The 14226-nt window shown below is 44.2% G+C and overlaps 1 protein-coding gene and 1 long non-coding RNA gene across 5 annotated transcripts in view; both read left to right on the forward strand.

The window, feature by feature from the left end:
- Positions 1-14226, forward strand: part of LOC124881556 — a 157455-nt gene that overhangs the window by 38850 nt on the left and 104379 nt on the right. The window lies entirely within an intron of this gene.
- Positions 7493-8210, forward strand: LOC124881559. The gene is made up of 3 exons (XR_007041686.1): positions 7493-7772; positions 7888-7992; positions 8069-8210. It is a non-coding gene; the product is annotated as an uncharacterized LOC124881559 (long non-coding RNA).

Below are 14226 nucleotides of genomic sequence, written 5' to 3' on the forward strand. Positions count from 1 at the left end.
GAGTCGAAGGAAACCCTGAGACATAAATGAGGTTAATTCAGGACTTCCAGAAGCCTGAAACTTAGAGTAATCAGCTGTTCACCGATCAAGTTCTCTTCTGTTGTCTGGATAAAAAGGCTTTAGATGAAATCAGATTCTTAATTTTGAGGCACAGTCCTTTCTGGGCTCACGGGTTGATCCTCTTTTTTAATGCAGTCGATCAGTTGGGCTGTGTCTCTGTTCCTTTTCCATCCAAGCTTATTTTCTCCTTCCGAACTTGTTCGCTGGTCTTCTGTGAGGAAACAACCCCATTTCTGCTCTCAGCATTGTTTTTATAGCGCTTGATGCCTTCACCGGTCAGGCCCTTATTAGGCTTCTCAGTTATTGCGCAACCTTTTCAGCTCAGCTTCTTGATTATTGCTCAATACTTTAGTCATGGTCACTGTGACCTACTGATTCTGCTTCTCAGCCTTGGAGATGCCAATAATAGCCACGCTGGTCTGTAGTCGCATCCTCCCGTCGCTGTCAGCATGCAGCTGGCTCTTGTCCCTCCTTGTCATCCTCCAGTTCTTTCCTAATCTGCTCAGTTTTAAACTTTACACAGTATTACACATTTCATTCTTCAGCTTTCAGCATTCACTTTAAAACACTGTTGCAAAACCATCACTTCATTCTTTTTATTCATGCTTTACAAATGATTAATGTTATATTTATTTCATATATAGCTGATTGAGAATGTCAAACCTTAATGTTTTTCCTCTAATTCTCAGTTCTTAACCACATTTCAATCATACATCTTTTAACTTGTTAATCAAAGACTACTAATTTTATTCAATACATGTGAAAGAATGTAAAATCATCATACATTTCGTTGGATATACTTGTTTATATTTTGCAAAAGATAAGACAAATAATATGTGGCTCCACACAGGCCTCTCCAGTCTCTCAGCTCCAGAATATGAGAACATGCTTGTTTCACTCCTCACTGCTTCAACTGTGTGTTTTAATAATCAATGCATGGATTACACATAAGGATATAAGGATATTTATTGTAACTTTTATGGAGTTAACTGTGAGCAGTTACTAAATGTTGCATGGATTACATGGAAAGATCTCACCTTATTTTGACAATTTGTGAAAAATGTTGATTGCAGATACTGAAATAAAAAGGTGCAACATGAATATTTACTGGTATTGAGAAGCTGGTGCATTACCTTCAGAGTCCACTTTGAAGATCTTGGTTTTGACTTAAGGAGTTCTACATAGACAAGCCTCTCCATGCTTCAGGTCACTGGCTGTGCAGGAAACAATCTGGAAGCTGAAGGAGAGCTGTAACAGACAGAGACATCCAAACTGTGGACCTGTCTCCCTCAGTGCCTGAGATCTGTGGACTCAGTAGTTTATTTTTATAAACACCTAAAAACTAATCTATTTGAACTAGAATGTCATTAAATATTGTTTTGGAGGTTTATTTTAGCGGTTTTATTTTGTTCGGAACTAGTTTGTAAAACCTGTAATATATGAAAGCTGTAAATAAAACACTTAATTTTGCATGATGAGTCCACAAATATAATCTTGCTCATAGTTGCTGGACTCTGCAAAGACTTTATTTCTGGTCATTTGAGATTACATTTGAGGCCACATTGTGAGCATCTGTATGTAGTAATACAAACTATAATCACCTGCATAGTAAACCTGACTGTGCAACCAAACCAAACCCCAATTCATGGTAAAACAGAACTGGTTTTGATATAACTCTAAGACATTGGGACCTGGACCAAGATGTAAAACTGAGATTATACCCCATATCTGCAGCCTCCTCCTGTTACCAAAGCTGTGAAACATCGTGGCTTTTAAAGTATGCTTAAAGAAGTGAAGGCACCACAGACCCACCAACAGCAACAAAGTTTAATCTAAAATAGTGAAGATAAACAATAAGTCAATAAAGAGGCTTTAGCACAACAAGATTCTGATAGCTTCAAGTTTACTTTGCTTCCCTCTACTGGTGATACTTTAATATGTCAGCTTTATTTTATGTGTTACTGGGAGCCAAAGTGTGATGGAGCTGTACTATAATGTCCTGAGGTTTTGAACGCACCATCTGAAAGGTACAAACACCTTTCTGATTATATTAAAGACATTCAGCTGTGTGATTGTTATCATTTGGGAAGAGGAGGACTCTGATGATATGGTAAGAAATTACTATTGAATAATTTCACATTTTTAACATAACCTAACAAATTGCTCCAAACAGAAATGACTGTGTGGAAATATAAATATAATGGTAAATAGATTAAGCCAACAGTCAAGCATTAAGTAACCACTTGCTGGTGTGCGTTGGGACGATTTTCTAACTTTGTCTTTATTTTGCCGTACAGCACTTTCAGCCTTTGGGCATACATACACTTTTAGTATAGCTCCTACACAGTGTTTTATAAATGAGACGTCTGGACTTCTGATGTAACTGTAATGTTGAGTCTTGCTACTCAATGCTAGTGATGCCGAGATGAAGCCTCTTTAAGCTCTCAGGTTTCCATTCAATTGCTTGACTCAACTGATGACTCATTTGCTCTACTGTGCCACCAAGTGGACAGTAAATGTAATGAATTTCTTGTGTAAAGCTTTAAATTGAATAAATAAATAAATGGTGTTTCTGATGCCAATAAATTCTGAACATGGTCTCAGTATGACATTAATCTGTCTTAATGATACAATGGCTGGATCGGAAGTAAAAGTGGAAAAATAAAATATGACAGACAGTTGTGATGTGAATTTGCTTATGTTACTTATACTTATATTAATGATGTTTATTTAACCAGCTAAAGCCTCCCTAAGATCATAACTTTCTTTTCCAAAATAGACTTAAAGCAATATTCCCAAACTGGGAATTAAACCCAGACAATGGAGGTGAAAGCACCAAATCTTACCCATTATTCCACCAAAGAACACCAGCGCAAAGTGATTTCACCTGGTTTAGAAAATACGTCACATTCACAGGGCACAGATGAAGCTGGTGAGAAATAAAAGCAAAAGCAATTTTATACAAGTTGTAATAAACATTTTTTTATCCGTTCCAATACTAACTTCTTTCTAGTTGATTCAAAAGCAAAAAAAGACGCTCAATTAGTTTGCTAACGCAAACAGTAAGATCCTAATACAATTAAATGTGAAGGGGAGTCCGCAGCATTTTCTGTCCCTTATACTAAGAATCACGCACAAACCAGCGAAGCATTTCTGGAGTCACGTCATGTGGTATGACCTCTCAAGGCCTCGAAGGTCACCACACGTCATTGACACAAGCCTCGATCAGCGCTACACAAAAAAAACTGACTGGACTCGTTTCAAAGCATTGGAACAATGGACACATCACTAGTTTTTACATTTAAAATGGCAAAATCTGCTGCATTTGGGCATTTTGTTTAGGCACTACAAGGAAACCTGAAACCAAGGACACTTTATTGGTGGTTTAAGTTGTTTAAAGTTGTTTTGTTAGTTAGTCAGTCTTTGCTTCATGGTGCTTTCGATACCTCAGAGACTCCTGGTGGGTGCCTTTTTTTGGTCTGGATTGGACATCCTGACCACTGGTCTCCAGCCCTGTTTTCCAGAGGTACCAAGGACTAAACCTTCAGAAACTGGAGCCTCGATCGTGTGCTCCTCCTGCTTTTGCTGCTTCCCTGGATCCGGCTACTATCAGGATGGAGGTGGTAACAGCCAGGTCTGAGACTCCAGTCTGAACAGTCATAGTCTAATGTAAGGAGAGTGAAAAGAAGCCAGTATGTGAGCTGCAGATTGCAACCCTGACAGGTGATGTTTTACTGTCATGTTTCATCCAACGCTAACAGGTTTTAATCTTTTTATTATTTTTCTAAGGGAATAAATGGCTTATTATATTTCTAATTAGGTAAATATTACATTTGAATATTTTTCTAAATGATGTAAATCAACCAGGTTTTTTTTAATAGTGAATTAAATATTAAAAGATAATTATCAAATGTTTATGCAGTATTTTAGGCCTAAGGACAAACAGTCCAGGTTTGGATTCCTAACCTACAGTGATGCAGAGTTGGAGGTGACTTATAGTCATGCATTTAATGAAAGAATATTTATTTTAGTTGTTAGAGACTTTAGTCTTGACTAAGACATATCTGGCAAAATCACAGCAGTGTTTGTCTTTTGGGAGAGTCTTGGCTGTTAAACCGGAGAGCTGTTTGAAATTGAACCTTGATTTTATTTTCATTAGTCTGTCTTTGAAAGTTCACTGAAAATGTCTAACCTGTGAAAACACTCGTACTCGTACTCGTCGTCTTCTGCTTTATCCGGGACCGGGTCGCGGGGGCAGCAGACTCAACAGAGACGCCCAGACGTCCCTCTCTCCAGACACCTCCTCCAGTTCCTCCAGGGGGAGCCCAAGGCGTTCCCAGGCCAGCCGAGAGACATAGTCCCTCCAGCGTGTCCTGGGCCGTCCCCTGGGCCTCCTCCCGGTGGGACGTGCCTGGAACACCTCCCAAGGAAGGCGTCCAGGAGGCATCCGGTATAGATGCCCGAGCCACCTCAACTGGCTCCTCTCGATGTGGAGGAGCAGCGGCTCTACTCTGAGCCCCTCCCGGATGGCCGAGCTCCTCACCCTATCTCTAAGGGAGTGCCCGGCCACCCTACGGAGGAAGCTCATTTCAGCCGCTTGTATCCGGGATCTCGTTCTTTCGGTCATGACCCAAAGTTCATGGCCATAAGTGAGGGTAGGAACGTACACTGACCAGTAAATTGAGAGCTTTGCTTTTCGGCTCAGCGCCCCCATTACTGTGGCAGCCGCACCGATCCGTCTGTCGATCTCCCGCTCCATTCTTCCCTCACTCGTGAACAAGACCCCGAGATACTTAAACTCCTCCACTTGAGGCAGGAACTCCCCTCCAACCTGAAGAGGACAAGCCACCCTTTTCCAGTCGAGTGCCATGGCCTCGGACTTGGAGGAGCTGATCCTCATCCCAGCCGCTTCACACTCGGCTGCGAACCGCCACAGCGCATGCTGTAGGTCTTGGCTAGAGGGGGCCAGCAGGACCACGTCATCTGCAAAAAGAAGAGACGAAATCCACTGGTCCCCAAACCCGACCCCCTCCGGCCCTTGGCTGCGTCTAGAAATCCTGTCCATAAAAGTTATGAACAGGACCGGTGACAAAGGGCAGCCCTGCCGGAGTCCAACATGCACCGGGAACAGGTCCGACTTAGTGCCGGCAATGCGGACCAAACTCCTGCTCCGCTCGTACAGGGACCGGATGGCCCCTAGTAAAGGGCCCCCGATTCCATACTCCTGGAGCACCCCCCACAGGGCATCACGAGGGACAGTCGAATGCTTTCTCCAGGTCCACAAAACACATGTGAACCGGTTGGGCAAACTCCCATGAACCCTCGAGCACCCTGTAGAGGGTATAGAGCTGGTCCAGTGTTCCACGGCCGGGACGAAAACCACACTGCTCCTCCTGAAGCCGAGGTTCGACTATCGGTCGGACTCTCCTCTCCAATACCCTGGCGTAGGCCTTACCATGGAGGCTGAGGAGTGTGATCCCCCTGTAGTTGGAACACACCCTCCGGTCCCCCTTCTTATGAAGGGGGACCACCACCCCGGTCTGCCAGTCCAGAGGCACTGTCCCCGACCGCCACGCAATGTTGAAGAGACGTGTCAACCATGACAGCCCTACAACATCCAGAGACTTGAGGTTCTCAGGGCGGATCTCATCCACCACCGAAGCCTTGCCACCGCGGAGCTTTTTAACCACCTCGGTGACTTCAGCCTGGGTGATGAAAGAGTCCAACCCCGAGTCCCCAGCCTCTGTTTCCACCACGGAATGCGTGATGGCAGGATTGAGTACTCCTTCCACCGCCCGATAATGTCCTCAGTCGAGGTCAGCAGTCTCCCGCCCCCACTATAAACAGTGTTGGCGAAGCACTGCTTTCCCCTCCTGAGGCGACGGACGGTTTGCCAGAATCGCTTCGAGGCCAACCGGTAGTCCTTCTCCATGGCCTCACCGAACTCCTCCCAGGCCCGTGTTTTTGCCTCTGCCACAGCCCTGGCCGCAGCACGCTTGGCCTCACGGTACCCGTCAGACGCCTCAGGAGTCCCACAAGCCAACCACAGCCGATAGGACTCCTTCTGCAGCTTAACAGCATCCCTTACTGCCGGTGTCCACCACCGAGTTCTGGGATTGCCGCCGCGACAGGCACCACAGACCTTACGGCCACAGCTACGGGCAGCAGCATCGACAATAGATGCGGAGAACATGGTCCACTCGGACTCTATGTCTCCAACATCCCCCGGGATCTGGTCGAAGCTCTCTCGGAGGTGGGAGTTGAATACATCCCTGGCCGAGGGCTCCGCCAGACGTTCCCAGCAGACCCTCACTATGCGCTTGGGCCTGCCAAGTCTGACTGGCTTTCTCCTCCTCCAGCGGATCCAACTCACCACCAGGTGATGATCAGTGGACAGCTCAGCCCCTCTCTTCACCCGAGTGTCCAAAACATGCGGCCGAAGATCTGATGATACGACAACAAAGTCGATCATCGACCTCCTGCCTAGGGTGTCCTGGTGCCAAGTCCACTGATGATGGACACCCTTATGTTTGAACATGGTGTTCGTTATGGACAAACCCTGACTAGCACAGAAGTCCAATAACAAAACACCACTCGGATTCAGATCGGGGAGGCCATTCCTCCCGATCACGCCTCCCCAGGTGTCACTGTCATTCCCCACGTGGGCGTTGAAGTCCCCCAGCAGAATAATGGAGTCCCCGGGAGGGGCACTATCCAGCACCCCCGACAGAGACGCCAAGAAGGCCGGGTACTCCGCACTGCCACTCGGCCCGTAGGCTGAAATGATAGTCAGAGACCTCTCCCCAACCTGAAGGCGCAGGGATACGACCCTCTCATCCACTGGGGTAAACCCCAACACGAGACGGCTGAGCTGGGGGGCAACAAGCAAACCCACACCAGCCCACCGCCTCTCCCCGTGGGCCACTCCAGAGTAGAACAGAGTCCAGCCCCTCTCAAGGAGATGGGTTCCAGAGCCCACGCTGTGCGTGGAGGCAAGCCCGACTATTTCTAGTCGATATCGCTTGACCTCCCGCACAAGCTCAGGCTCCTTCCCCCCCAGCAAGGTGACATTCCACGTCCCTAGAGCCAGCCTAAGCATCCGGGGATCGGGCCGCTGAGGTCTCCACCTTCGTCCGCCACCCAATCCTCTTTGCACCGGTCCCTCACGGTTCCCCCTGCAGGTGGTGGGCCCACTGGGGGGTGGCCTCGCGTCTCTCATTCGGGCTTGGCCCAGCCGGGTCCCGCGAGGAGCAACCCGGCCACCAGGCGCTCTCCGACGAGTCCCGACCCCAGGCCCGGCTCCAGGGTGGGACCCCGGCTCCGCCGTACCGGGCGACGTCACGTGCCTCAATATTTTTTTCTTCGTGAGGGATTCTTTCCTGTGAAAACAGGAAAATAAAAATAAAGTTTCTCTGTCCTTGTTTCAGTTTCTCCATCTCCACCAGAGGTTGAGTGTAAACAGGATAAAATATTGGATTTAAACTGCTCTCTGAAGTGCACTGACCTCTCTTCATGCCTAGAGGGCAGCATCCTCTGGGTGAAAGAAACAGGACATTTGCTGCTAGAAAACAGAGTTGGGCTGAAGGGAGACAAAAGCTGCATTTCTGTCCTCACCATGAATCTCCTAATGGGCAACTACAGAAGATACACCTGCCAGTTTGTTTTGGCAGACAAGGTCAAGACAGAGGTTCACTACACACCTGTCTTCTCAGGTAAGTAATAGATGTACATTATATTCCAAGCATAAGCTATGCTACTGTTAACCCTGGGCAATTATGTGAATTTCCAAAAGGTATGAAGGCTGAATTTATTTAAAATGTTGTTCAGATTCCACAGACTGGCCCCCTCTGAGCTACATCTTGCTGATTCTGCGCATCACAGGACTTATCCTGATGATTAGTATTATTGCTGTTGTTTCCACCAGAACCAGAGGTAAGCCACTTCACAATCAACAGAACCTGCTTCAGAAAATGTATTGGTAATCAAAAGTATGTCTGTCATCTTCCAGGAAGCTAAAAGCCACTGAAAGACATCAATGTGAGTTAAAAACAACTAACTTTAATGACCAGAAAACAAAATGGCGACAGCAAAACATTTCCTACATGGCAAATATATATTTCATCTTGTTGGCTAGGTGAACTATTTATTTAGACTGTGTTCATAACAGTTTAATAAAACCTTCCTCTCTATGCAGCTCTGAGGTTTCCTTTGTAAAGAAACATTAAATGTCCAACAAAGCAAAGCTGTGGACAGCTCGTTTTCCCGTTTGTCAACTTCTGAAGATGTCTGACACTTGTAACCCTCAGTTTATTCCTCTGTCTAGTTTTTGCTGCAAAAATACAAGTAGATGCTATTTTCAGTGTTAAATGTGTCATCAGTGGCAGTAAAATCTTTTCTACATGTGTTTTCAGAAACTCTTGTTAAACGAAGGTAAAATGAGGGAAATAAAACTTGTCATGCTTCATGACTGAAAGAGAAATTGTCATAATCTGCCTGTGTTTGGGCTTTTCAGTTTGGGTTCTGTTTACTTTCTCTGCACTGTCGTGTTCTTTATTTGGTTTATTTCAGTTCTTTCATGTTTATTAGATTCCTGTGTTAGATGTTTTAGTTTGTATTTCCTTGTAGATCTGTTTCCTTTCTGTTTCTGTTCTTTAGGTACTCCTATTGTTGACTTATTTCTGTTCACTTATATGTTTTGTTATTTCCCTAGATTTCTGCTCGTCTGTGTTAATTAGCCACCCTCCTTTAGTTGCCTGCATTCCCTCTTCCACCAGCTGCTCCTGCTTCCCCCTGGTTAGCTCCCAGTGTTCATTGGTCCATTCTCCACCTTACCTGAATGATTATATTCTCTGGTTTTCATTGTTCTCCTCTGGTTCCTCCTGGCTACTACCTGCTCCATGTTCTTAGACATGTGTGTGTTTTTCTTGTCCTGCTTACACCTGTAAGTTTACCTGTTCTTATCGTTACAAGCATTTATCTACTCACCATGCTGCTTCTTGGCTCTTGCATGCACTCTGGTCCTGCAACAACCTCACTCCTCCTGACAGAAATAGAAGATATTTCTGATGTCCAGGTTTTTTAATAAAATGCATTTTGTAAAAACTAAAATTCCTGCTCAGATATTTTGAATCATGGGACAAATTGTAAAAGTTTCACAAAATCTTAAAAAAATAGAAAATCCCAATAATTTAAATGAATGTATCTGCAACTATAAACTGAGATTAGAGAGGGTTACAGTTGGTGCTGTGCTCTGGATTGTTGCCCCAGAACCAAGTTTCCACCACAGCTTTGTGGTTTATACCTAAATTTGTCCCATTTAGGGGTAAAAGAAAATTTCTTAAATATTAAATGAAACCTAAATGCGGGATGACATCAGAAGGCAATCTCTGAAGTCAAGGTGGAGGACCAAAAATATGAATGTTAAGATTCCAGTTGGTCAGACAGACTTTATAGAGAAATGGATGGTACCAAACAGAAAGGGGATAGATACAAATTCTGAGCAGAAATTCCAGTAAACTGTTCATACAAAAACTCTCAGCAAACATGAACTGACTGGGTGTGAATACATGTCCTCCCAGTTTGAATCTGACTGTGCAGGTACAGAAAACTCAAGGAATTGCTGGAGAGTCCCAGAAAAATTTCATTTCCTGATAATAATGCAAATGGGATGAAGTTAAATGACAATAAACTAGATGATTTGATGATGGAGATATTAAGAAAAGTGAAACAGAGAACATGGAGTTACAGAGAATTTAAGTACACCCTTTCATCAAACATTTTGACAGGTGGGCGGGACTTCCGGTGAGGGCGGGATTTCCGGTTGGCGCCATGTGGGCGCCATGTGGTTGCCATGTGGGCAGGAGGTCACGTGGTCAAGCAGGTGGTGTGTCCAAGGGGGCGTAACCGTGGTTGCTGATTGGTTGTCGTCATTAGGGGCAATACCTTAAATGAGTCAATTAAAACACAGGGGTGTGTTTGTTACAAATAGAACAAGACAAATATGGTATTATCGGAAACTGTTTGGCATCAGCACCAATTAAAAATAGAGGGGGTGTGTTTGTAAGCATCGTTAAACCTTGAATAACCCAATGAAAACAATAGGGCGTGCTTTAGTGTTTACTTTAAATACAGAGATAAAACTCTGCACTTTACATGCAGCATTCGTTGGAAAAAAGAACACCCGTTCAACAATGGCTAGAGTTAAGAGAGTTTATCGTCAAGCGGAGGAGAAACGCAACGCGTGCCAAGATGATGATGATGATGAACAAGCAACTGCATCATATACTTCCTCAACGGAGATACCTATCGATGATGAACAAGCAACTGCATCATATACTTCCTCAACGGAGATACCTATCGGAATTCCCGTCATGACATACTCTACCGATGATGAGGATCCAACATCAACTTCAACAACCATGGTTGAAAATCAGACCTCGGTTCGGCCAAGAGGTATGTCAGTTCTGTGCGAAACCCCAGTGACCGTCTACCAGTATTCATCCCGTGAATTGAATGCTCCTAAGAAATCAACATACTACATCTGCAGGGTACAAAGACCCCCGTTCGACACTCTGCAGGAAGAATGGTCTTTGGAGCCATATGGCCTGGTTGGCAGCTGGGGTTATATTTTCATGTATGAAATAGGAGAGCTTTGCCTGTATCAATTGGATCAAGATGAGGTATTTAATGGATCACTGGCTCTGTGTACACTCACCCACAGCGACTGGGCTGTGTTAAAGCTTGCAATCCCGCACCTTAATGATAGCCCTGAAACAGTCTCAAGGCAGGAGAGGGAGGAAGAAGAAGAAGAAAATGAACTGTCTCCTAGACCTGTAAAACGGGCGAGAATGTTTCATATACCATCCGATGTTGAAATAGCTGAGAGAGAACCTCTCTTTAGCGCAGTGTGGGGGTCAAAAACCACAGCAAATGGCCGCTGGTCTTTTCGGGCAAGCAGACACAGGAACAACCGGACGAGTCCCTCAGATCTGTTTGTGTTGGAGGCTTTCAATCAAGACTGCGGCGTATTCAAGACAATGCTGGCTCTGCCGTTTGAAGCTTGGGCAGAGAAGATGAGTGAAATTGGACATCGTCTTTCCGACCTTTTCCAAAAGTCACGAAGTTGGATCGATGTCATGTCAGTGAAAAAAACGCTGACGTTTCCTGTTTTACGTTTAGAACGAACCCTCTTCTGAGGACACGCCCCTTCCTATGATATATATACGGGGGGGATAACTGCAAGCTCACAGACACTGAGAATCGTATCATGAGAATGAGTGGACCGACACCATACAGGGATCTCTACAACCACCGAGCAGAGATCCACTTCTCTCCTGAGCACGATGAAAGCTTCAACATTGGACCATATCATCTGCCTTCCCCTGACCTCTTCTCACCATCCACCTCAACATCCTCATTCTCAGAGAACCACTTCAGTCCTGCATCACCTACAGGATACAACATGAAATATCTACCGCTTTCTCCAGACCTCTGCTCACCATAGCCGCTATTCATGGCTGAGTCTGTAGACGCGAATGTCCTGCCTGAAGACATGAAGGTGGTTGTGGAGGAGGAGGTAGCCACCGGCTACTCACCCTCTACCGAAGCCCCTACACAAACCCTGGGACCGATGGAGGACCCTCAGCCTTCAGCAGAGGATGAGAGTAACCAGGAGGACGAAATTGACGGTTGGTTCTCAACCACCCTCATCAATACGGTGAAAACAGCGATACTTCATTTATTCAACATAACCTCTTTGAACTATCTCAGAGAAACCTGCTATGGATGTATAACGAACCACCCGAGCCAGCGTCAACACCATTGCCTGGAGGTACTGGGGGAGGATTATTACCAAGTCAACTTTCAACGCATCGTACGACGACTCGTAACCCCCAAACTCGTTCCTGCTATTCAGAATCTTCTGGTACTTCGACGCATACAAGCGGATGACTTCAGAGTGAAGACGATTGCCAAGACGGTTTTATATGAACTGAAATCGGTACAAGGCATCCACAGTGCAATAGCGCACGTTTATGATCGCATGGTCGATGAGAAACATCTCAAACAACTTAACTCTGTTTCAGAGTGCTATGGACTGACAAACTGATCTCACATGTTTGATGACTTGTTGTTGTATCATTTTTTTTTTTTTAGTATTCCAGTACTTTAGTTAATCTGCATTATATGATTTTTCTTCTTTTTTCTTTTTACTATTAAATACAATTAAAGTAGGAACATAGTAACCTTTCCCAAAAGTGTTGTTTAAAAGCTAGTAGTGTTTGAATTCATCTGCATTTTTATCTGATTTTGTTTTCTGTTTTTTTTTTTTTGTTTATATTAAATACAAAAATTAAAAAAAATAAGGATAAATCTACCCTCCTGTGTGTTTTTTCTCATTATTTAACAAGTAATCGGCAGAGTGAGCATAAGGCAGAGATGGCAGGAAGACGGCTGATGAAGAAAGTATATTATAGCCCTTCAAATCCGGGAAGTTTTGGGGGTGTAGATAGGCTGAGGAGGGTTATGCAAGATGAAACGGGAAAGAAGGTTGCGGTTGAAAAAGTTAAAGATTTTTTATCAGGAGAAGATACCTATACTCTACATAAACCTGCAAGAATAAAGTTCCCGAGAAACAGAGTTTTTGTCACCAGACCATTGAGGCAGTTCCAGGCTGATCTCTGTGACATGCAAGCTCTGGCCATGGAAAATGATGGTTATAATTATTTATTAACAGTCATTGACATCTTTTCAAAAAGGGCGTATGTACGAGTTTTGAAGAGGAAAACAGCCGCTGAGGTGGTAAAGGCATTTGAATCAGTTTTTACAGAAAGTCAGACCCCCAAAAAACTTCAGACTGATGCCGGTAAAGAATTTTTTAACAAGAAATTTAAGGTTTTAATGGAGAAACACGGTATTGAACATTTTGCCACAGCGAGTGAAGCAAAAGCTTCAGTGGTCGAGAGATTTAACCGCACATTAAAAACAAGGATGTGGAGATATTTTACAGCTAACAATACCCGGCGGTACGTCGATGTACTGCAAAACCTAGCTAGAAGCTACAACCATTCCTACCACTCCAGCATTAAAATGAGCCCTATGGAAGTGACCCCAGAAAATGCCTTTCAAGTGTTTCAGAATCTGTATGATGTCAAGTCCAACAGATATTGCAAGGACTCAGTGACAACGTTTAAACAAGGGGATCTTGTCAGAATATCCAAGGTCCGTGGAGTGTTTGACAAAAAATACGAACAGAGTTTTACGGATGAAGTGTTTACAGTGTATGACCGGATACCCCGTTCTCCTCCTGTATACAAACTCAAAGATTTGGATGGAGAACCTATCGAAGGTTCCTTTTACGCTGAGGAACTTCAAAAAGTAAAAATATTTAACGACAAGATGTATCATGTGGAAAAAATATTAAAACGACGTACGGTCAAGGGAGTCAAACAGGTTTTTGTAAGCTGGAAAAACTGGCCTGAGAAATTCAACAGTTGGATCAAGTTTGATGAACTTCGAAACGTATAAAAAAGGTTTGCACTAAACCTCACAGTTGACACAGCATCATGAACCGTCAGGTAGAGGATGATGGCTTTTACGTTACTCTTCCATCTAATGCTAGCATGGAAGTGTTTAAAAATAATACCAGTTCAAGTTTCCGTGTAAATTTAGCTCAACATATTGATTTAGAAGGCCAATGGATGGTTGCATTAGCAGAGATTTCATACCCTCATACATGGCATAATTTACCGGATTATGATGCCTACTTTGAATGGAGGAAGGTTGGTGATGTGGAGATCAATACGCAAAGGATCAGAAGTGGCTACTATAACAGCGTTATTCAACTCGAGACAGAGATGGAAATGTTTTTCAAAAAATTGAAATCGGGTTTACGCATTAAATTCAGCAAAGTTCAAAAGAGATTTGCATTTCAAGCAAACAGTCCGTATGAAATACGCTTCTTCAACACTCTAGCTTATATGATGGGCGTGAAACCAGGGGAATGGATTCATGTTTCTGAACCAAAACTGGCTCCTTTTCCGGCGGATATAAAGGCTGGTTTCTATCACCTATACTGTTTACAGCGACGTGGTCAGCCCGCAAATAGTAGGCGACACTTTTGCACCTTTACTGCGGACCGTCAAAGTACAAGGCAAATTCAGTGATATG

Source organism: Girardinichthys multiradiatus, chromosome 15, assembly GCF_021462225.1.
Source record: "Girardinichthys multiradiatus isolate DD_20200921_A chromosome 15, DD_fGirMul_XY1, whole genome shotgun sequence".
Taxonomy (NCBI): domain Eukaryota; kingdom Metazoa; phylum Chordata; class Actinopteri; order Cyprinodontiformes; family Goodeidae; genus Girardinichthys; species Girardinichthys multiradiatus.